Source organism: Oncorhynchus nerka, linkage group LG13 (genome assembly GCF_034236695.1).
Source record: "Oncorhynchus nerka isolate Pitt River linkage group LG13, Oner_Uvic_2.0, whole genome shotgun sequence".
Classification (NCBI taxonomy): domain Eukaryota; kingdom Metazoa; phylum Chordata; class Actinopteri; order Salmoniformes; family Salmonidae; genus Oncorhynchus; species Oncorhynchus nerka.
In genome coordinates, this window is record NC_088408.1 from 83,241,341 (window position 1) to 83,266,151 (window position 24,811).

Sequence of the window (24,811 nt, forward strand, 5' to 3'; positions counted from 1 at the left end):
GCACAGAGCAGAGGGACAGAGGTAGGTACTGGGCTTTGTCTCAAATGGCACACTATTCCCTATTAAGTCAACTACTTTTGACAGGAGCCCTATGTGCCCTGGTCAAAATAAGTGCAATATAAAGGAAATAGGGATGCAGCTGTATGTAAACACACATTAATCAAGGGCTGTGTGGTTGGTAGAGTGCTGTATGGAGAGCAGGCTAGCTTGGTTCTGTTCAATGTTATGCATCAGGTTTCAGAGGTTTCAGTATTCTGGTGGATTTGAGAATGGTATATCCAATATTATAAACCGGGTTGTTCAAGCCCTGAATGCTGATTGGCTGAAAGCTGTGGTATATCCAACCTAATACCACGGTTATGACAAATAATACATTTTTACTGTTCTAATTACGTTGGTAACCAGTTTATAATAGCAATAAAGCACCTTGGTTGTTTGGAATACAGTATAGCCAATATGCCACGTCTAAGGGTTGTATCCAGGCACTCTGAATTGCGTTGTGCTTAAGAGCAGCCCTTAGCCGTGGTATATTGTCCATACCACACCCACTCGTCCTTATTGATTCAATTAGGGATATGAGGACTAATAACAAATAACTTAGAAAACTGATCCTAATCATTATCACCACCAGCATTATCATCATCGCCATCAGCCTTATCGCCATGGCCAGCCGCATTATCACCATCGTAACCACAATCGTCACCATAGCCACCAGCATTATCATCGCAGTCACCAACATTATCATCACCTCCATTGGCATTATCATCACCGACATTGCCATCATCGTCACCCACATTATCATCATCACAGCCAGCATTATCACCACCATCACCACCCGTATCATCATCACCCCCAGCATTATCACCATCATCACCACCATTATCATCATCGCCATCAGCATTATCACCATCATCACCACCATTATTATCCTCATCAAAAAGCAGAAGCAGTCAATCTAGCTACTTTTCCTGTTTATATCCTAGTCTAAAATGATATGTTAATGCAGCCCTGAATCCACTAATTTATTCCTCTTCCATTGGCTGCTCCACTTTGTGGCTAATGGTCCACCCTCCCCCCAAGCCCTCAGCCCCCCCCCCCCTCTCTATCTCTCTCCCCCTCTCTCCAGCCTTGAGGCATCCCATTTCAACTCCTCAGCTTCCATTCATAGGGGGGTATTCAAGAGCGCTAGGTGGGAGTGGGGTCTGACCGCATAGTCTACTATTTAAGAGAAAGGGAATTCTCCCTCCCTCTCTCTTTCACTCAGTCCCCAGCTCTCCTGGCTTCTCTCTCTCCTCTCACTGACTACATCAGCAGCAGACTGGGTCTCTAGGTAGATGGAATAGACTGATTGAGAGAAGGAGAGGAAAATGACTAAACTGTCATTGCTTTAGAAGGCAAAGTCACAGACACACAAGTCCATTTGTTTGAGGCTTAGGTTTCTTTGAGCCAAGTTCTCACATACTTCCTTTTTGTTCTATTACGTTGATTTAGCTCCGGTGGAGAGATTCTGTGAATTCAGTGGAAGGTAAGCTGCTCCTGTGTTTAGCTGTGTGGTACTTGATGATGTTCTGTTTGAATTAGAATTAATGCTGATGTCTAGATTTTGTGTGATCAGATCATTTCAGATTTTTGTTAGTGTGACTTAATTTAGTATGGATTTGTATTAATATCACAGAAATAACACAGTGGGAAATACAATCAATTGAATGTTTTTGGTTTGTCTTAAAATATGTCTCGACGGGCAAACCAAATAAATACAAAGCAAAACATTTCAGAACAGTAAACTGTGGATTATAATGAGATATATTTCATTCATCAAAGTGGAGTCTTTTATTGTTTGCCTTTAATACTTTTCAACAAGCGAAGTCTTCTGAAGCTGGCTTAGTTTGTTCCATCATTACTCCTTTACTGTACATGCTCAAAGGTGCCTTTACAGTTTACCACGTTTCTACTATTTACCTCTTACCTAACCTCATCCACCAGCCTGCTCTCTCTCTCTCTCTCTCTCTCTCGCTTGAGCCAGGGGGTGAGGATAGCTGGGTCTTACCTGAACAGAGGGGAAAATGACATTGAGTGATCCAAGATGTTGATCATCTACTGAATAATTCTGCCTGTGGAGGTGTTGAGTTGCAGTCAGCTGGGGTTCGGGATAGGAGTAGGGTTGTTCTGTGTGTTGCCTCCCGCAGCCTGACAGATATGAGTCTGTAGATCTACTGTATGTGTGCCAGCAGACATCGAGCTTCTGTAGCTCGAGAATCAGACAACTGCTGTGCAATACAGTTGCTCTCTTTACTCTCTCTATTCTCTCTACTCTCTCTGTTCTCTCTACTCTCTTTCGATTATCTCTACTCTCTAGTATCTCTACTCTCTAGTATCTCTACTCTCTAGGATCTCTAGTATCTCCACTCTCTCTACTCTTTGTTCTCTCTACTCTCTGTTTTCTCTGCTCTCTTTCTATCATCTCTACTCTATAGTATCTAATCTCTCTCTACTCTTTGTTCTCTCTACTCTCTTTACTCTATAGTCTCTCTCTTCTCTCGGTTCTCTCTGTTCTCGCTACCCTCTCTATTTTCTCTACTCTCTCTTTTCTCTCTATTCTGTCATTGCTACTCGCTCTACTCTCTCTGTTCTCTCTATTCTCTCCTTTCTCTCCACTCTATCTACTCTCCCCTTTCTCTCTACACTCTCTATTATCTCTACTCTCTCCACTCTCTCCTTTCTTTCTAATCTCTCTACTCTCCCTTTTCTCTCTACTCTGTTCTCTCTACTCTATCTAGTCTCTCCCTTCTCTCTCTATCTCTACCCTCTCTACTCTATCTACTCTCTCTTCTATCTCTACTCTCTAGTATCTCTGCTCTCTCTACTCTCTCTATTCTCACTAATGTCTCTATTCTCACTACTCTCTCTACACTCTCCTCACACTACTCTACTCTCGACTCTCTACTGTCTCTACTCTCTCTACTCTCTCCTCACTCTACACTCTCTACTCTCTACTGTCTCTACTCTCTCCTCACTCTACACTCTCTACTCTCTACTGTCTCTACTGTCTCTACTCTCTACTCTCTCTACTCTCTCTACTCTGTCCTTGCTCTACTCTCTACACTCTACTCTCTACTCTCTCTACTCTCTCCTCACTATACTCTCTACTCTCTACTGGCCCTACTGTCTCTATTCTCTCTAATCTCTCCTCACTCTACTCTCTACTCTTTACTCTCTACTCTCTCTACTCTCTCCTCACTCTACTCTCTACTCTCTACTGTCTCTACGATCTCTCTCCTCACTCTACTCTACACTCTACTGTCTACTCTCTACTCTCTCTACTCTCTCCTCACTCTACTCTCTACTGTCTCTACTATCTCTACTCTCTCCTCACTCTACTCTCTACACTCTACTGTCTCTACTCTCTACTCTCTCCTCACTCTACTCTCTGCTCTCTACTGTCTCTACTGTCTCTACTCTCTCCTCACTCTACTCTCTACACTCTACTCTCTCCTCACTCTACTCTCTACACTCTCTACTCTCTACTCTCTCCTCACTCTACCCTCTACTCTCTCTACTCTCTCCTCACTCTACACTCTGTCTACTATCTACTTTCTCCTCACTCTATTCTCTACTCTCTACTCTCTCTACTCTCTAATCTCTCTAATCTCTACTCTCTCTACTCTCTCTAATCTCTCCATTCAAATCAAATCAAATCTAATTTTATTTGTCACATACACATGGATAGCAGATGTTAATGCGAGTGTAGTGAAATGCGTGTGCTTCTAGTTCCGACAATGCAGTAATAACCAACGAGTAATCTAACCTAACAATTTCACAACAACTACCTTATACACACACACAAGTGTAAAGGGATGAAGAATATGTATATAAAAATATATGAATGAGTGATGGTACAGAACAGCATAGGCAAGATGCAGTAGATGGTATAGAGTACAGTATATACATATGAGATGAGTAATGTAGGGTATGTAAACATATAAAAGTGGCATTGTTTAAAGTGGCTAGTGATACATGTATTACATAAAGATGGCAAGATGCAGTAGATGGTATAGTGTACAGTATATACATATGAGATGAGTAATGTAGGGTATGTAAACATTATATTAAGTGGCATTGTTTAAAGTGGCTAGTGATACAATTTTACAGCAATTTTTCCATTATTAAAGTGGCTGGAGTACTCACTCTACTCTCTGTGCGCTTGCTACTCTCTCTCTGTTCTTTCTATTTTGTATATTCTCTATGCTCTACTCATTCTATTCTCTCTCCTCTCTCTATTCTCTCTACTCTCTCTACTCTCTCTATTCTCTCTATTCTTTGTTCTCTCTACTCTCTCTACTCTCTGTTCACTCTACTCTCTCTACTCTCTATATTCTCTCTACTCTACTCTCTTTAATCTCTCTACTATCTATCTATTCTCTCTCTCTGTTCTCTAGTCTCTCTGTTCTCTCTACTCCCTCTGTTCTCTCGACTCCCTCTGTTCTCTCGACTCTCTCTACTCTCTCTATTCTCTCCACTCTTTCTGTTCTTTCTATTTTTTTCTATTTTCTACTCTCTCTACTCTCTCTATTTTTTGTTCTCTCTACTCTCTCTACTCTCTATTCTTTGTTCTCTCTACTCTCTCTACTCTCTCTATTCTTTGTTCTCTCTACTCTCTCTAATCTCTCTATTCTTTGTTCTCTCTACTCTCTCTAATCTCTCTATTCTTTGTTCTCTCTACTCTCTCTATTCTTTGTTCTCTCTACTCTCTCTACTCTCTATATTCTCTCTACTCCCTCTAATCTCTTTAATCTCTCTACTATCCATCTATTCTCTCTCTGTGTTCTCTAGTCTCTCTGTTCTCTCTACTCCCTCTATTCTCTCTACTCTATATTCTCTCTACTCTCTCTACTCTCTTTCTATTCTCTACTCTAGTATCTCTAGTACCTCTAGTATCTCTACTCTCTCTACTATTTGTTCTCTCTACTCTCTAATCTCTGTTCACTCTACCCTCTCTACTCTCTACATTTTCTCTACTCTCTATATTCTCTCTACTCTCTCTGTTCTCTCGATTCCATGTGTTCTCTCTACTCTCTCTACTCTCTATTATCTCTACTCTCTTTCTATTCTCTACTCTCTAGTATCTCTAGTACGTCTAGTATCTCTATTCGCTCTACTCTCTCTACTATTTGTTCTCTCTACTCTCTAATCTCTGTTCACTCTACCCTCTCTACTCTCTACATTCTCTCTACTCTCTATATTCTCTCTACTCTCTCTGTTCTCTTGACTCTCTCTATTCTCTCTACTATCTTTATTCTCTCTACTCTCTCTGTTCTCTTGACTCTCTCTGTTCTCTCTACTCTCTCTACTCTCTTTATTTTCTCTACTCTCTCTGTTCTCTTGACTCCCTCTGTTCTCTTGACTTTCTCTGTTCTCCCTATTCTCTCTACTCTTTCTTTTCTCTCTGTTCTGTATTATCTCTCTATTACCTCTACTCTACTCTCTCTGTTCTATCTATTTTCTTTACTCTCTACTCTCTATACTCTCTCTATCCTAATCTCTCTAATTGCTCTGTTCTCTTGACTCTCTCTGTTCTCTCTACTATCTATATTATCTCTACCCTCTCTGTTCTCTCGACTCCCTCTGTTCACTTGACTCTCTCTATTCTCTCTGTTCTTTTATTTTTTTATATTCTCTACTCTATTCTATACTCTACTCTACTCGTTCTACTCTCTCTACACTCTGATCTCTCTATTCTCTCTATTCTCTCTACTCTCTCTCCGCTCTCTATTATCTTTACTCTCTTTATTCTCTACTCTACTCTACTCGTTCTACTCTCTCTACACTCTGCTCTCTCTATTCTCTCTATTCTCTCTACTCTCTCTCCGCTCTCTATTATCTTTACTCTCTTTATTCTCTACTCTACTCTACTCGTTCTACTCTCTCTACACTCTGCTCTCTCTATTCTCTCTATTCTCTCTACTCTCTCTCCGCTCTCTATTATCTTTACTCTCTTTATTCTCTACTCTACTCTACTCGTTCTACTCTCTCTATACTCTGCTCTCTCTATTATCTCTACTCTCTCTATTCTCTACTCTCTCTCCTGGTTCTCTCATTGTATGGTCGGTACACAGTACTAGCTGGCTGCTCTGCAGACTCCCTTCCTCCCTCTAGTCTATGTGCTGTTCAGCACTGGGCTACAGGCAGCATGTCTGTGTGTGCATGTATAGTCCTCAACACTCACAGATCTCCTATATCAAATCTCCTATATCGGATCTCCTATATCAGATCTTCTATATCAGATCTCCTTTATCAGATCTTCTATATCAGTTCTCCTTTATCAGATCTCCGTTATCAGATCTCCTTTATCAGATCTCCTATATCAGATCTCCTATATAAGATCTCCTATATCGGATCTCCTATATGAGATCTCCTATATCAGTTCTCCTTTATCAGATCTCCTATATCAGTTCTCCTTTATCAGATCTCCTTTATCAGATCTCCTATATCAGATCTCCTATATCAGATCTCCTATATCAGATCTCCTATATCAGATCTCCTTTATCAGATCTCCTTTATGAGATCTCCTATATCAGATCTCCTTGATCAGATCTCCTATATCAGATCTCCTATATCGGATCTCCTATATCAGATCTCCTTTATCAGATCTCCTTTATGAGATCTCCTATATCGGATCTCCTATATCAGATCTCCTCCATCGGATCTCCTATATCGGATCTCCGTTATCAGATCTCCTATATCAGATCTCCTTTATCAGATCTCCTTTATGAGATCTCCTATATCGGATCTCCTATATCAGATCTCCTCCATCGGATCTCCTATATCGGATCTCCGTTATCAGATCTCCTATATCAGATCTCCTCCATTGGATCTCCTATATCAGATCTCCTATATCGGATCTCCTATATCAGATCTCCTATATCAGATCTCCTATATCAGATCTCCTATATCTGATCTCCTATATCAGATCTCCTATATCAGATCTCCTATATCAGATCTCCTATATCAGATCTCCTTTATCAGATCTCCTTTATGAGATCTCCTATATCGGATCTCCTATATCGGATCTCCTATATCAGATCTCCTATATCAGATCTCCTATATCGGATCTCCTATATCAGATCTCCTATATCAGAGGGCTCAGAGAGAGAAATTAGGGATGTACAGCGCTTATTGGTGGGGGTTGTCGACAGTGATTATGTCCCTGTAAAAGATTGCATGCCTGTGACTGTGATGACTGTGACTGTGAATGAGAGTAGAGGGGAGGATGTGTGGGGGGTGCCGTGCACGTGTGTGTGTGGAGATGTGTGTGTTGGGGCACTGTGTGTGGTTAACTACGGAGATGTGGGGTGCAGTGAAGGAGGAGACCCCCAGGATACCACGTCTGCATCTGTTGGATGGTAAATGCAACATGGGGGCACAATGTAATGCCTACCTCATCTTATCTTTTGAACATTGTTGTGTAGATAATGGTTGAAGCAGGATCAACTCATGGTTCTTCTATTGCAGCACAAGGATGTTCAGTGCCTAATTGGACAATATTGACCTTTTTCCACTCAATACTTTGATGCTTGTGTGGATAAGGCTACCTACTTACTATCTTGGTTCATTTGTGTAGGTTTTTTGTCTCTTTGAGCAAAGACGTCTGATGTTGGGTTTTCTCTTTCATGAACCTTTTCCTTCTTGATATGTGTATAGTCAGTGTCAGAGTGGTTATGTTTCACTACCAACTGCTTTCCATGCGGAGGTTGCTCAGGCTTGGTGTGGGAATGTTTTATGATCCTAATGCTATGTGCAGAGAGGAGAGCCATTGATAGTGACACAGCACCAGAGATGAGTGGAAAAATGTCCTTTGTTTGTACAGCTGTATCCTCCATCACCCCATGCATGATAATCAATGCACATGGAGAGAGAACTGTATTTACCCTCACTTAGCTCCTCTGGTGGTGATGGAGGAGAAACAATGATTGGTGCATTTACAATGACCTGAAGAGGTTAATTTACATGCTCATAAAGAAAGGAAAGGATAACAAATTAGTTGAGTGAAGAAGCAGATGTGATTTTTGCTGGATGAAACAACAATTTCAAACCACCCCCACCTGCACTGCCACCCCTCTCTCTCTCTCTCTCTCTCTCACCCTCTCTCTCTCTCTCTCTCTCTCTGTCTCTGTCTCTCTATCTCTCTCTCTCTCTCTCTCTCTCTCTCTCTCTCTCTCTCTCTCTCTCTCTCTCTCTCTCTCTCTCTCTCTCTCACTCTGTCTCTCTCTCTCTCTCTCTCACTCTGTCTCTCTTTGTCTCTCTCTTTGTCTCTCTTTGTCTCTCTCTCTCTCTCTCTCTCTCTCTCGCTCTCTCTCTCTCACACTCTCTCTCTCTCTCTCTCTCTCTCTCTCTCTCTCTCTCTCTCTCTCTCTCACTCGGTCTCTCTCTTTGTCTCTGTCTCTCTCTCCCTGTCTTTCTCTCTCTTTCTCTCACTCTTTCTCTCTTTCCCTCTCCCCCTTGCTCTCTGTCTCTCTGTCTCTCCCTCTCCCCATCTCTCCCTGTATCTCTCTCCCCCTCTCTCTCTCTCTCTCTCTCTCTCTATCTTTCTCTGTCGCTCTCTCAATTAAATTAAATTACATTTGCTGTATTCTCTCTCTCTTGCTCTCTGTCTCTTTCTCTCCGACTCCCCCTCTCTCCCTGTATCTCCTCTTTCTATCAGATTCAGATTGCTTTATTGGCATGAAATACAATTTGTAGATATTGCAAAAGCTGTATAGTGGTACATAATTTCAGGAAATACACTTCAATGCAATGAGGTTAATGAAATCCATTTAATTTCAGTAGTAATAATAACATATCATGTGGACAGGTAAAACACTACTGCTGTTTTATTGTGTGATCTTTGATCGATATATTTAATTAAATAAAACATATTATAAAAAGAAGATGGTTTTACTATATGTTGCTTTTAAGGTATATAGAATGTAAATACATCAAGGAATGAATGTTCACGGACTGTCCCTCAGCCTATGGCAATCAGACATCTGTCAGTAATAGCTGCTCCCTCACCCAAAATACTAACAAGCTTTATGTCATTAGTAAATGCACAGAAGTTGGGGATTGATTGAACTATTTTCTTTTATATTTATATCTATTGTCTCTCTACACTGTCATTGTTATTTAGTTGAAGTTTGTCTATTCAAGGCTATCTTGATAATGGGTTAATTCACTGACAATTTGAGAAATTGACAGTTCTACATATGTTTCATTGATTGAATTGAATGATGGTGAGTAATTACTACCCTGAACAAAAATAAAGACGCAACCTGCAACAATTTCAAAGATTTTACTGCGTTACAGTTCATATAAGGAAATCATTCAATATAAATACATTCATTAGGCCCTAATCTATGGATTTCACATGACTGGGAATACAGATATGCATCTGTTGGTCACAAATACCTTTAAAAAAAGTAGGGTCGTGGATTAAAAAAACAGTCCGTATCTGGTGTGACCACGATTTGCCTCATGCAGCACGACACATCTCCTTCATATAGAGTTGATCAGGCTGTTGATTGTGGCATGTGGAACGTTGTCCCACTCATCTTCAATGTCTGTGAGAAGTTGCTGGATATTGGCGGTAACTGAAACACACTGTCAAAGACGTCGATCCAGAGCATCTCAAATATGCTCAATGGGTAACATGTCTGGTGTGTATGCAGGCCAGGGAAGAACTGGGACATTTTCAGCTTCCAGGAATTGTGTACAGATCCTTGCGACATGGGACCGTGCATTTTCATGCTGAAACATGAGGTGATGGCGGCGGATGAATAGCATGACAATGGGCTTCAGGATCTCATCACGTACAGTATCTTTGTGCATTCAAATTGCCATCGATAAATTGCAATTGAGTTCATGCCTGCCCATACCATAACCCCACCACCATGGGGCACTCTGTTCCAAAAGTTGACATCAGCAAACCGCTCACCCACACAATGTCATACATGTGGTCTGTGGTTGTGAGGCCAGTTGGACGTACTGCCAAATTCTCGAAAACAGTGTTGGAGTCGGCTTATGGTAGAAAAATTAACACTCAAAATTCTGGCAACAGCTCTGGTGGACATTCCTGCAGTCAGCATGCCAATTGCACTCTCCCTCAAACCTTGAGACATCTGTGGTATTGTGATGTGTAAAAAAAACTACACATTTTTTCCGCCCGAATAGACAAAAAGCTCCTGACAGATTAGTTATCACCACGGGAACAAAGATTCTCTCAAAAATAATCTAATGTCTTAAAGTGTTGAACACCCAGACGGTTTTTAATGTTACTCTGATGCTAATGTGAGAGCTGAGTGGAGGGGAAGCGCTGGCAGCCTGTGAGTGCATCCCAAATTACACCTTATTCCCTATACAGTGCATTACTGTTGAACAGAACCCTAAAGGACCTGGTTGAAAGTAATGCACTATATAGGGGATAGGGTGAGATTTGGGACACTGTCTGTGTTCCCGGGGTCTTTGTGTTGCCAACGTTATAACTCCATTGGTGGCATCCAAGAGATGAACACAGCTGGCTGATGATGGGACTGTGACTCGCCAGTGACCCCACATATTGGAATGCACACACCATAGCATCGCGTTCCCTGGACAAGACAGGCCTCATTGAGGGGGCAGACTATTTAAATTGGGATATGGTAAATGGGAGACCCATAAAGTGTATGACCTGGGGTCGTATTAGTGTGTGAAAGGATGGTAGTACTCCCCGTGAGGACACGCGACACACTGTCAGCCTTTCATTGACAGGGACAAACAGATGTCCTCATATCACAGCCAACATTCCTGCCTCGATTTCCGAGTGGGAAAAACCTCTCCTTCCCGTCATAAAGCCTGTAAATGCTGTGAAGAATACCCCACAGTATTCAAAAGATATCCTTCAGTACTTTGGATGTCCTTGAATAACCTAAAAATCCCCTCGGTTCATTTACAAGTGGATGAAGAAGGCAAACATGGCAATTCACCTAATGTTATTACTCTAAACTTTTTCATCAAGTTGTCTACTGTACGTTGTTAGCAGAAGTACTGGACAGCTGCCTCTGCAGTTTGCGAGGGAGTAACTAGGACCAAGGACAGAGAAAGTTGTCCTTTCCTCTGTCTGAATTCACTGCTGCAGTGCAAAGCCAAAGTTGGGGAGCAACACGGTGAAATGCTCCCGAGACCACATGCCTGCAAGGTGCTCCCTCTCCAGGAAAGGGATTTTTCTGTCCACCATTGGACAGAAAATCCTTGTGCCTACCACAGACAAGCAAGTAGACAGTTATTCATCCATAAAGCCACTATAGAGCCATGCTGCATTATTGTCTGAAGGTTTGTTTGTCTGTGAGGGAATTGGATCCTGCTGAGAATTTTCCTCTTTTTTTATTTTTTTACTTCACTCATGTTGTGTCTGGTCGTAGTGCCACTTTGTATATGTAAGCAATTAAGTTAACAAGCGCTCTCTAGAGGTAACCAATATGAATCCACAGTTGTTCCCAGCTCTCTTGTTTCTTGTTATGGTGCTGCAATCAGATCTCTGTCGAGCTCGTCTTGCAGCAAGATTTGATGACCTGAGAAGGTGTTGGCTGCTTGAAAGTTCATCCTTGTCTTCAAGGTCAGCCAGCCTCAATAAGATACAGTACATTATCAACAGTGCATCATACAGTGCCTTCCAAAAGTATTCACATCCCTTCACTTTTTCCACATTTTGTTGTGTTACAGACCTAATGAAGACGTTGTGTCACTGGCCTACACACATTGTCCCATAATGTCAAAGTAGAATTATATTTGAGACATTTTGACAAAATAATAAAAAACGAAAACCTGAAATGTCTTTAGTCAATACGTTTTCAACCCCTTCGTTATGGCAAGCCTATATAAGGTCAGGAGTAAAAATGTGCTTAATTAAGTCAGATAATAAGTTGCATGGATTCACTTTGTCTGAAATACTTGTGTTTATCATGATTTTTGAATGATTACCTCATGTCTGTACCCCACACATACTATTCTCTGTAAGGTCCCTCAGTTGAGCAGTGAATTTCAAGCACAGATTCAACCACAAAGACCAGGGTGGTTTTCCAATGCCTCGCAAAGAAGGGCACCTAATCTTGGTCCAAACATTTCAAACAACTTTCCTAATCCAATTTTAGGTTTTTTAAAATGTAAATAATTGCTAAAAATTTAAGACAGGATAAACTGTGTTCAATAGCAGATAAAATGAAAGTGGAGCGAGCTCCAGGTCACGCGCCCCAAACAAAACAGTCCACTTGGCTATACACCCAGAAAGGAAAGAGCTACTTCTTCATTACTCAAAGGAAAAACATCAACCAATTTCTAAAGACTGTTGACATCTAGTGGAAGCCATAGGAACTGCAAGATTATTTATATCAAAACGGGAATGCCAAAGAAAAAATTCCCTGGATGGATTGTGCTCGGGGTTTCGCCTGCCAAATCAGTTATGTTATACTCACAGACATTATTCAAACGGTTTTAGAAATAATATGCATATCCTAGCTTCTGGGCCTGAGTTGCAGGTTGTTTCATTTGAGCATGCTTTTTGATCCGGACGTGAAAATACTGCCCCCTATCCCAGAGAGGTTAAGCCATTTTGCCACAACTTTGGAAGTATGCTTGGGTTCATTGTCCATTTGGAAGACCAATTTGCGACCAAGCTTTAACTTCTTGACTGATGTCTTGAGACGATGCTTCAATATATCCTCAGAATTTTCACCAGTTCCTCATGCAGAAAAGCACACCCACAACATGATGCTGCCACCCCCGTGCTTCACTGTTGGGATGGTGTCTTTGGCTTGCAAGCCTCCCCCTTTCTCCTCCAAACATAACAATGGTCATTATAGCCAATTAGTCCTATTTTTGTTTCATCAGACCAGAGGACATTTCTTCAAAAAGTATGATCTTTGTCCCCATGTGCAGTTGCATACCGTGGTCTGGCTTTTTTTATGGCGGTATTGGAGCAGTGACTTCTTCCTTGCTTAGCTGACTTTCAGGTTATGTCGATATAGGACTCGTTTTACTGTGGATATAGATACTTTGTACCTGTTTCCTCCAGCATCTTCACAAGGTCCTTTGCTGTTGTTCTGGGATTGATTTGCACTTTTCGCACCAAAGTACGTTCAACTCTAGGAGACAGAACGTGTCTCCTTCCTGAGAGTATGGTGGCTGCATGGTCTCATGGTGTTTATATTTGCGTACTATTGTTTGTACAGAATAACATGGTACCTTGTGATGTTTGGAAATTGCTCCCAAGGTCTACAATTGTTTTTCTGCGGTCTTGGCTGATTTTTTATTTTTGTCCACAGGTGCACCTCCAATTGACTCAAATTATGTCAATAAGCCTATCAAAAGCTTCTAAAGCCATGACATCATTTTCTGGAATTTTCCAAGCTGTTTAAAGGCACAGTCAACTTAGTGTATGTAAACTTCTGACTCACTGGAATTGTGATACAGTGAATAATAAGTGAAATAATCAATAACAATTGTTGGAAAAATGACTTGCACAAAGTAGATGTCCTAACCGACTTGCCAAAACTATAGTTTGTTCACAAGAAATTTGGAGTGGTTGAAAAACAAGTTTTAATGACTCCAACCTAAGTGTATGTCAACTTATGACTTCAACTGTATATGGAGTTGCTTACCAAGAAAATATTGAATGTTCCTGAGTGGCCTAGTTACAGTTTGGACTTAAATCGCCTTGAAAATCCATGGCAAGACTTGAAAATAACTATCTAGCGATGATCAACAACCAACTTGACAGAGCTTGAAGAATTGTTAAAATAATAATAATGTGCAAATATTGTACAATCCAGGTGTGCAAATCTCTTAGTGACTTACCCAGAAAGACTCACCCCTGTAATTGCTGCTAAAGGTGAGTGTTACATGTATTGACTTAGGAGGTTAAATACTTATCAAGATACACTCTATTAGTGGTTTATTTTTCTTACATTTTTAGCAAAAGTTAGAATTTTTCTTTGTGTAGATAATAAAAAAATACAACATGTTAATCTATTTTAACCCCACTTTGTAACAACAAACTGTGGGAAAAGTCTTTAGAGTAAAGTAGTTAGAATGAGGTCAAACACGTGCAGATTTTATTGTCATTGCTGTGTGGTGTTAAAACTAAAGGAAGTGGGATAAATGACTGGAGGTCTAGGTTGTTACGACTGTCTGCTGAAATGAATGGTTAGATGTGCTATAAAGGCAGGAGATGAGGCAGCTTCTCCCTGGCGCTGCCTGCCACACAGAGGTTGAACTAATAAACAGGAGATCACCAACAACATGGTAAAAAGATCTCATGAACAACGACTGGTATGTGTCCTCTCCGTCTGGACTGGACTACAAGAGCAGTGTGTGACAGACCTACGTTGGGTTACTAGCAGTAAAGAAAATTGATGGGCTCTGTCCAGAGATGAGAGACATTTTGACAATAAAATGGAGTCTCCGGCTGTCTGCCTGCCATTCTATTCTCCTCCCATGTGCATTCACAGCATCCTAATTTGTCTTTGTATCTCAATGTCAGAATGGGAAATTGCTTTTCGGTTCTGTAAATGTGTGTTGACTTTTTGTAACAGTCAGATAAGTTGGGATAGGATTTAAAGCAACCCTGTGTTTCAATCAGGGGGATACTGTTCACCCCTGGCTAGGTGATCGCACTAGCTGTTCATTGTCTGAGTCCCAAATGGCACTCTATTCCCTATGTAGTGTACTACTTTTGAAGGTGCACTATATAGGGAATAGGGTGTCATTTGGGACTTAGAAGTGCATTGCGATAAGTGTTTGTGCTGGTGACACAGTCCTCCACCCCCAGCCTGTCTTATCAGACATGAACACACCAACCAACCCACTCCCCTGCTATCTGTGGCATCAGATACACCAGGGTAATGGAAGATCATTAACATGGGGCTTGATTTATATGAAACCAAGCCCTTTCATCCCGAGAAAAAAACAAGACCATATTTCGATATATTTAAAACTTTAAAGTAATTTTATGCTTTTCCCATACCAAGGAAAATTATAAGCTATATGCCAGGAGGGGATATAATCAAAACATTGTAACACATGATTTATTTAATATTCTCCCTTCTCTGAGTGTTTACCCCTTAGTTTAGAAACATACTGTACAGTGCCTTCTGAAAGTAGTCAGACCCCTTGACTTTTCCCACATTTTGTTAAGTGAAAGACTTATTCTAAAATTGATTAAATAAATAAAAAATCCTCAGCAATCTAAACACAATAACCCATAATAACAAAGTTATTTTTAATATTAGCTAATTTATACACATTTTAAAACAGAAATACCTTATTTACATAAGTATTCAGAATTGAGCTCCAGTGCATTCTGTTTCCATTGTCTCCATTGATCATCCTTGAGATGTTTCAACAACTTGATTGGAGTCCACCTGTCCACCTGTGGTGAATTCAGTTGATTGAACATGATTTGGAAAGGCACAGACCTGTCTATACAAGGACCCACAGTGCATGTCAGAGCAAAAACCAAGCCATGAAGTCGAAGGAATTGTCCGTGGAGCTCTAGGGAAGGGTACAGCATTGAAGGTCACCAAGAACACAGTGGCCTCCATCATTCTTAAATCGAAGAAGTTTGGAACCATGAAGACTCTTCCTAGAGCTGGTCGCCCAGCCAAACTGAGCAATCGGGGGAGAAGGGCCTTGGTCAGGGAGGTGACCAAGAACCCGATGGTCACTCTGACAGAGCTGTGGAGATGGGAGAACATTCCAGAAGGACAACCTTTTCTGCAGCACTCCACCAATCAGGCCAATCAGGCCTTTATGGTAGATTGGCAAGACGGAAGCCACTCCTCAGTAAAAGGCACATGACAGCCCACTTAGAGTTTATCAAAAGGCACCTAAAGACTCTCAGACCATGAGAAATAAGATTATCTGGTCAGATGAAACCAGATTGAACTCTTTGGCCTGAATTTCAAGGATTGCGTCTGGAGGAAACCTGGCACCATCCATACGGTGAAGCATGGTGGTGGCAGCATCATGTTGTGGGGATGTTTTTCAGTAGCAGGGACTGGGAGACTAGTCAGGATCGAGGGAAAGTTGAACGGAGCAAAGTAGGGAGAGATTCTTGATGAAAACCAGCTCAGAGTGCTCAGGACCTCAGACTAGGGTGAAGGTTCACCTTCCAACCAGAAAATTACCCTAAACACACAGGATATGCAGAGAAGAATGGAGAAACTTCCCAAATACGAGTGTGCCAAGCTTGTACTGTCATACTCAAGAAGATTCGAGGTTGTAATTAGTTCCAAATATGTTTGATGAAAGAACTGAGTAGAGTCTGAATATTTATGTAAATGTGATCTTCCGTTTTTCCCAAAATGTTCTAAAATCCTGTTATCGCTTTTGTCATTATGGGGTATTGCGAGTAAATTGATGAGGAAGAAAAACAATTTAATCCATTTTAGAACAAGGCTGTAACCTAACAAAGTGTGGAAAAAGTGTCTGAATACTTTCCAAAGACTGTATGCATATTCAAAGAGACTTGTCTACAATTTCAAGTTTCTTAAATGTCCAATGCATCAGCCATTTTTTTATCTCAATATCAGATCATTTCTGGGTAACGAATATGTACCTTACTGTGATTGTTTTCAAATAAAATGGTCAAAAATAAACAAAAATAGTTTCTTAGCAAAGAGCAATTTCTTAAGCACGAATTTAGCTTGGACTATCTGGGAGTGGTCTGAGTGGAGAGGGAAAAACTGAAAACTAGCTGTTATTGGCAGAGAGGGTTGGAACTCTCTTTCTTATTGGTCTATTAACTAATTTACCTGCTGGTAATGTCACCAGGCAGGCCAAAACTCCATCCCATGAAAACAGGCTGACATTTCAGCTAGTCTGTTCAAACAGCTCTTACACTAAAAGAGCATTTTCACAATTTCACAGTGTAGTTCAACCTCATAGTGTGGAAATATATATAAAACACAGCAAAATCATGTTTTTGACTGCACTATGCCATTAAAGTTAATCTTGTGGGGTTATTTGCATTTCTGCAATTATTCAATTCTAGTTATCATCAACATGGAAATGTATACAGCTCAGAAATACCAAACACTACATTTAATGTGAGGTGAAATTCCTTACCACCTCTGTGACTTGTCCAACAGCCAGATATGAGGGTCAGTTTCTGTGTCGTTACCATCTAGGCCTTTCATCCAAACAAATGGAAGTGTATTGTGTTTATTATGACTGCTCAAAACAATTAGTTAGAAACCAATCAGTGAGCCCAAACCTGCCACAACTGACTGCCCTATAAATGGCATCCAGGCCAGAGAAAATAAATGTCTGAGGGACGCCTGCGTCCAGTCGTCCACTAGCAAACTAGACTGAGAGGGCTTGTTTAGAGGCAGTGGACTGCGTTAGAGGCTGCATCCAAAATGGCACCCTTTTGTGTTTGTTTTTTCCAATGTGTTAGGTCTTGGGCACAGTCAGTACCATCAGTGAGCCTCATCCCTCTAAAGCATGCGGTGCCTTCCTCCCCTCCCTCTGACTGGATAAAATGAGATTGATTGACTGCTTCGTCTACGGTGTTTTCAAAAATGAATTCCTGCGTCGTTTTCAACTCAGTTCAACACTGTGCAATATCAGTAAGGGTTGTGTACTGTTTGATCGATCGAGACAAGGACAGAGAGCACAGGGTTTCCCATTGTTGCAAGGTGATAACTTTAGAAACCCATTTTGGTGAGCAGCAACAACATGACTGAGGGCTGGAGTTTACAATCGATCCCATTTCTCACTCGCACTCGCATTCAATCCACGTTATAAGTCATACAGGAAATCAATTTCTGTGTTTGATGATTATAACTCTCAGCCATACAGATATAGTGCTGGCCTCAGCAACTATCTCTCCTCTCCCCCCTCACCCCCACCCTCTCTCTCTCTCTCTTTCTCTCTCTCTCTCTCTCTCTCTCTCTCCCTCTGTCTTTCTCTCTCTGATTGTGACCTTCGTGGAGATTGAAACAAACACTTTAACCGCTCCAGAAGAGGACATAAGTAGAAACCCTTTCACCTTGCAGGCGTTTTTGAATGATTTATGTGCATATCAAACCATTTCAATATTAGCCAGTGTGTCCTCCTTATCGCCAATCTTCTCTTTAAAGATGAATCTTGAAATGTGATAAGAGAGAGGTTTTTTTCCGGGCTTTGTAGTAAATGGAAGATGTAAGTGTGGCAGTTTGATGTGTTGTATTTTCTCATGATCTTTTGTTGGAGCAGAATTTCCTGGTCATTGAGCCTCGTACTCTGATACCATGGTCTATGAGCCTGATACTCTGGGTCAGTACACATCCACTGAGATATTTTGTATGGCGTCTCTCAAGGTGAAAAGATCCTCCAGACAATAACTGGCCATTCACCTCCTCACGAGCGACCCAGATTAAATAAGAGTGTGTGCCAAGGAAGGCAAGCCCGTCTTTGCCATGGGTGACCTACAAAACTAGACAAGCTTGATGATTTCTACTGAAACGATGCTTTTCCCCTGTCCCCTGTTTAACAAACTGGGGATGTAGATACAGTCCTGGGAGTTGGTTGAAGAAATCATTGAATATGTACAGTTTTTACACATCAAGTGTGCCAGTCTGTTTCATTATTCAGTGTGTTTGTTGTGTAGTTGATCTGACTGATACGGTAGACAGTAGGACACTCCAGCAATGCGACTGCTTCCTTTGTACTCCTCTGGCATATCTTCCATTTATCATTAGCAGACAGTCATGATCTGTATTAGCTTGCGTTTATGTCATGGAACACATGTGCCCGCAGAATGATGACGCTTGCCTTCCTTCCTGCTCTATCAATAGTTAGTATTTTTTACCAAACAGACTGGTTGCAGTGACAGGCCAAACTGTGCGTGGTGAACAGTTGTCTTTTCTAGTGATTTATTTTGACTGTACCATATGGAACAGTGAGTATTAGTTAAGATAGATTACCAAGGGACAACTGGTAGTCCATTTTTAGCCAAGTGGACCTGTATTTCTTGGGTTTTTAAAGGAAAGAAAATGGGCCGGTTATTGATTTTTGGTCCCAGTCCGCCCCTGTAGGCTAGAGTGATAATTAAGTTTGCAGCATGGGGGCCAGGCTGAGCTGAGTTTGAAAGAAATCCTGGCTTCTGCATATAACGTCTGAAATCCTCTACAGGCGGAAAGCTCCCTCTCATCAATCATAAAGTGCTCATCCAGAACCAATTGAAATAACAACTTCCAGTGTCTTAAAGATGGGACAAGGAAAGAAAATGTAAGGCACTCCTGGAAAAGCAATCATCGACAGAATAGCAATAATTGTTCATTTCCCCTGAAACTAGAGGTTAACGTGGGAAACGGTAGCAGCTATGCTAAGCGATTAAACATTTATAACAAAAATCTTACTTGCGCCTATTCCCTAAATAGTGCCTTTATTTTGATCATAGGTCTTGGTCAAAAGAAATGCACTAGGGACTAGAGCACCATTTGGGATACAATCGAAGGAAAATGTTGTAGTTTATAGGCAAAACTGTAGCTTATAGGGATTTCAATGGCCTGCAGGGTCCTGGTTTCCCCTCTTGCTGTGTTCAAGCCTCATACTCTTCCTTCTGCTTTGTGTTAAATAAGTGAACTCACTGGATTTATTGAAGAATCAAGATCCTCCAAGACTTACACAGAACAGAAGGAAAGAACACAGCACACAGAGGAGAGTCTTCATCAGAGAAGAAAAAATCATGTTTAGTACCGTAAGGTAAAGGAGGATCATGGCTTTCATTGGTTGAAGTTGGAGCCACAGTGCCATGGTTCTTACATTACACTAATGACAAAAGCAGGGAGGTACAGTCAAGTATGAGAAGCAGATTTATGTAAAGAAACACTTCTGGGGATTAGATTTAATCTCTATTGGGTCTCAGTTCTGTCTCACACAATATATGATTTTCTATAGAAAATGAAGGACCATGCTTATTGTATCCACACCCACATGGTAAAACTGTTCGTCAGTTCACCCGATGCTTGCAATGTAGCTACAGTAGATTAATGTAGTTTCGTCCTTATTTGATCAATCAAAATCATGTCAACATAGTTACAACTATCACATTTTACCCTATTTCTTGATCCCATAACAGTCTAAACCGCATTGAATAACAGTTTCACTATATGGAACAACAGAAAGGCCCCCCCAAAAATACAAAATAAATGTGTTCTGAAGTGTCTGTCCTATATCTGAGAGATATAAGAAAGATCAGGAAACATTAAAAAACAAACATTTTTGTACATTTTTGTCGTCACTGAACAGTCTCCATATGTAGACTACTGTACATGGCCAAAAGTATGTGGACACCTGCTCGTCGAACATCTCATTCCAACATCTTGGGCATTCATATGGAGTTGGTCCCCCCTTTGCTGCTATAACAGCCTCTGATGTTAGAACATTGCTGCAGGGACTTGCTTCCATTCAGACACAAAAGCATTAGTGAGGTCGGGCACTGATGTTGGGCGATTTGGCCTGGCTCGCAGTCGGCGTTCCAATTCACCTCAAAGGTGCTCGATGGGATTGAGGTCAGGGTTCTGTTTTGGCCAGTCAAGTTCTTCCACACAAATCTCGACAAACCATTTCTGTATGGCCCTCACTTTGTGCACTGGGGCAATGTCATGCGGAAACAGGAAAGGGCATTCCCCAAACTGTTGCCACAAAGTTGAAAGCACAGAATTGTCAAGAACGTAAATACTTGCTGTAGTGTTAAGATTTCCCTTCACTGGATCTAAGGGGCCTAGCCAGAACCATGAGAAACAGACCCAGAGCATTTTTCCTACTCCACCAAACTTTACAGTTGGCACTATGCTCGGTAGTGAGTGTTGCAACTGAGGACAGACAATTTTCATGTGCTACGCTCTTCAGCGCTCTGCAGTCCCGTTCTGTGAGCTTGTCTGGCCAATCAATTCACAGCTGATCCGTTTTTGCTCCTAGCCATTTCCACTTCACAATAACAACACTTACAGTTAACCGTGGCAGCTGTAGCAGGGCAAAAAATTTGACTAACTGAGTATGACGGTCCCATGTTGAAAGTCATTGAGCTCTTCAGTACGGCCCTTCAACTGTAAATGTTTGTCAATGGAGATTGCATGGCTGTGTGCTCGATTTGATACATTTGTGAACAACGGGTGTGGCTGAAATAGCCAGATCCACAAATTTCCACAGAGGCGTCCTATTAGTGTGCAGCCCAAACTCTTCGGACGCTACATACAGAGGTTGGAAGATTGGCTCTACCAACAAGCCCCATCGGCTGTACCGAATTCAGAGCAAAACGGAGAACACCATTGTGTTTGTGAGTCTCATCTTTCTATAGAAGGGTCTTAATAGTTTGTAGGATAAACCGATGTTTGGACGGAGAGATGCGTTGGACTGAGAAACTTTGAACAGATATTTTCATGGGGATTTTTTTATTATGCTAATTGGTTTTCCACAGGGGTGCAGACATCGTCTCTAATCCCCATGATCATTATGTATGTCCATATGGCAGGGTCAGAGAAGGATGCTGCTTTGCTTGTTTTGAGATCTGTAGACTCATTCTTCTTTGCCATTTTTTCGAATGAATCAATCCAAACCTTTGCTAAGGGCTGTAACCTGGCACTCCTCGTTGCGTCGTGCAGAGAACACCTCCTCGGGCCTTATTGCTTAAATGGGCACCATTGTTAAGACAGATGAATAGTCAATACTGCAAAGTTTTGAATGAGAAGCTTTTGAAGACGGGACTTTGTTTGAAACCATTCCCAGCTGTCCTCTGTGTGGGGTGGGTATAAAACTGAAGTGTTGCCGGCTCAGTACCACTCATACAATACTGGGCTAATATAGATCACTTGCACTAAATATGTGTGCCAGCCAGTAGGTTCCTCTTTCCCTGGTAAAATTCCCCTCACATTGGCCACATGGCAGCCAACTGGCTTTGTTGTGGTCTGAGAAGCTAACAATAGAGTAAAAACAAGTGAAAGCAGCAGCAGTCAAATAGTGTCAGGTCTGAGTTGGTGTGCCAGCGACCAGCTGCATTAGCATCAAACCATGGCCACGGGGGTCTGCTGATGGAAGTCCAGGAGGGGAGGCTGTTTTCTTCGTTTCCCATGGTAGAAAAAAGCTACAACTGTCTGTTAATCGCAGTATCATCTAATAATAACCGTATGGTCACAAGAAGCTGGCATTAGCTTCTCCTGTCTGTAGATAGTTGATTCTGATTAGACATGTTTTATTCCTTTCCACTTATTTTTGGAATAATACTGTGTTTTGCCAAAGCCACAGATTTGCTAAATAATGCCTCACACAAAGAGTAGTTTTGTCTCTCAGGGAGGGTTGGGTCCCTTAGAGGTTCATGTGGAGAGAAGCCAGCCAGCCTCCAAAGTGAGAAAGCCAACCATCCGTCCAGAACTAAAACCCCAGCAGCAGCTCAAAGCAATTTTCTGGCTATTTTGTTGATTTAATCCCTGGTTTGCGATGCTCAGGCACAGTGGAGTGTGTGTGTGTGTGTATATGCCTGTGAGGTGGGGGGTAGCTTTTTAGCACCCCTAGGGTCCAGATCTTAGCGCTCCCATTAGTGCTCTTACTGTGCGTACATCACGGAGGCACTCATCCCTGTCTGTCGAATCAGCGGCTGGCTACGTGGGGCTGCTGAAGCTGAGATCAGCCGTGGGATCCCATCCCCTGTATCCCTGTGACTGGAGCTCATCTGTCAGCCAGCCTAATCACACGTCAGCCAGCCCCGGTTCAGGAGACCGAGCAGACAGAAACAGAGCAGCTCCTCACAGCACAGGATGTTACCTGTTCATGACTTCCCTGTGCCAATGACTGTCCTGTCTGTCAGCCCCCCACCGTCTGCTCTCACAGGGGAGAGTGTAGAAATGATGTACTTACTGAAGATGAGGAACACCAAATAAATGGTGCAGAAAAGTTAGTATTTCATTAGCTTGTGGTACAAAACACACACACTTTTATTGAAGGCAGGAAATCCATTGTTACATTTGTATTTACACTCATGTCCTCACGTATAATGTGCCAATAACAAGGTATTTCTAAATATGTCACTCTTAACTTAAACTAAGTGACCTAATAGTTACTTAATACCATATTGTTAGGAATAGTCTTCACAAATCCCCCCTTTATGTCAACATCTATTCTTGTGTTCATACAGAACATGTAGTTAATGCTTCACGTTCAAGCTTGGTTGCCCACAGTGGAAAATACTTTAACTAACCTGTATTTACAGTGGATAATACTTTAAATAACCTGTATTTACAAGAGAGAATACTTTAACTAACCTGTATTTACAGTGGATAATACTTTAAATAACCTGTATTTACTAGAGAGAATACTTTAACTAACCTGTATTTACAAGAGAGAATACTTTAACTAACCTGTATTTACAAGAGCGAATACTTTAACTAACCTGTATTTGGTGTGGAGAATACTTGTATGTTTTATCTAACCACAAGATTAAAGGAAAGAAAACAAACTTTTACTGCCTGTCTCTAAACCACAATTCAATCTCGGCACATTTTCCAGCAGACCATTACTCTTAAAAGAAACAACATGTTGCAGGAGCACAGGAGGTTGGTGGTACCCTAATTGTGGAGTAAAGGCTCATGGTAATGGCTAGAGCAGCATCGATGGGATACATGGTTTCCATGTGTTTGATGCCATTCCATTTGCTCTGTTACAGCCATTATTTTGAGCCATTCGCCCCTCGAGAACTTGTTCTCAACTAGCTTACCTGGTTAAATGAAGGTGAAATAAATTAAATGAAAAAAATGTTTAACAAAGCAGCCACAATGCTCAGGAGCCTTGCCAAACAGCCCAGTAACTTCTGGTGTAGAAAGAATCATGTTACCAAATTAAGCTGAATGGCCGTCTGTAGAGCGGTGAGGTGAATGCTGATCTGACCCTTGGGGAGCCCTGTGATGCGTACCAAATGGCACCCTATCCCCTTTACAGTTGACTATTTAAAAAAACAACTAATACCCATAGGGCTCTAGTCAAAAGTAGTGCACTATAAAGGGAATAGGGTGCCATTTGGTGCGCAAACTGAACACCCTCCACTCCGTGCGCCACTAGGCTAGCCAGGAACCTGCAGATGGTCTTCCCCTCATCAGTATTAATCTGTCAGCTTGGGTTGTGGTATAGGGAGTCAGGAAGGGGAGGGAGAAGGGTAGCTCCCCACTCCCCACATGCAGGTGTTGCCTGCTGTTTATGGCAGCATGTCATGAGAAACCCGGACGGAGAATAAGCTCGAGCAGTACTCAAGGTCACAACACTCCACCCCTGCAGTAATTGTCCCTGCAGTGTTAGTCCTCAGAGAAATAGACAAAATAATGCCACAATGTCATCCACTAAGTGTCTGTGTCCTCCACTGTGACCAGGGGGGTTGAGATGGGGTGCAGGCAGGCAGACCGGCATGCAGGGAGACTGGAAACAGGCAGGCAGGCAGGGAAACAGGCAGGCAGTCAGGCAGGGAAACAGGCAGGCAGTCAGGCAGGCAGGCAGGCAGGCAGGCAGGCAGGCAGGCAGGCAGGCAGGCAGGCAGGAAGGAAGGAAGGAAGGAAGGAAGGAAGGAAGGAAGGAAGGAAGGAAGGAAGGAAGGAAGGAAGGAAGGAAGGAAGGAAGGAAGGAAGGAAGGAAGGATAGGCAGACAGACAGATAGACAGACAGACAGACAGACAGACAGACAGACAGACAGACAGACAGCAGGCAGGCAGGCAGGCAGGCAGGCAGGCAGGCAGGCAGGCAGGCAGGCTGCAACAGGATAATGTATTGGAGGGGGACTGTG

The 24,811-nt window shown here is 41.9% G+C and overlaps 1 protein-coding gene across 1 annotated transcript in view; it reads left to right on the forward strand.

The window, feature by feature from the left end:
• The first annotated feature begins 1,208 nt into the window (after positions 1-1,208).
• The window catches only part of LOC115140273 (tenascin-like), a 72,998-nt gene continuing 49,395 nt past the window's right edge, over positions 1,209-24,811 (forward strand). Inside the window, exon 1 of the mRNA XM_029678555.2 lies at positions 1,209-1,525. The gene's annotated coding sequence lies outside the window, so the exon portion shown is untranslated. The remainder of the gene's footprint in view (positions 1,526-24,811) is intronic.